Source organism: Ursus maritimus, unplaced genomic scaffold, assembly GCF_017311325.1.
Source record: "Ursus maritimus isolate PB19 unplaced genomic scaffold, ASM1731132v1 scaffold_2, whole genome shotgun sequence".
NCBI classification, from domain to species: Eukaryota; Metazoa; Chordata; class Mammalia; order Carnivora; family Ursidae; genus Ursus; species Ursus maritimus.
The window spans coordinates 35,521,621-35,522,033 of NW_024424452.1; the positions used below are offsets into that span (position 1 = coordinate 35,521,621).

The 413-nt window shown below is 70.0% G+C and overlaps 1 protein-coding gene across 1 annotated transcript in view; it reads left to right on the forward strand.

Moving 5' to 3' along the window:
• Nucleotides 1-210: 210 nt before the first annotated feature.
• Nucleotides 211-413, forward strand: part of SRL (sarcalumenin) — a 46,615-nt gene continuing 46,412 nt past the window's right edge. Inside the window, exon 1 of the mRNA XM_008696834.2 lies at nucleotides 211-385. The gene's annotated coding sequence lies outside the window, so the exon portion shown is untranslated. The remainder of the gene's footprint in view (nucleotides 386-413) is intronic.

Here is a 413-nt window from a genome sequence, read left to right on the forward strand (position 1 = left end):
GTGGCGCTCCTGGCGACAGTAGGCGGTCTCCCCAGCAGGCGGCGGAAGTCAAGGGCGCGGACGCGTCCCCGCCCCTTCCCGGACTCACCCCCGCCATCCCGCCCCCCTCGACGCGCATGCTCCTTGACGCCTCAGGCCGCCTGGCGCGCGCTCCCGCCAGCCCGGTCTCTGGCCCCGCCTCCGCTCCCGCCCCCGCGCGCTCGCACGCACGCCTCACACGCAAACGCCTCAAACGTGCGGCTTCCGCGTGTTCCCCGTGTGGAGGCGCTCGCCTACTTCCTCCCGCGCGCGTCAGAGGCCGGGACTTGCCCTGCGGTCGGGTGCTGTAGCCGGCGCGGTCCGGCGGGAGTCTTACATGGTCTAGAGGCCGCCTCGAAAAGAACAGGTGACGTTAATTTTAATGACATGTTTAA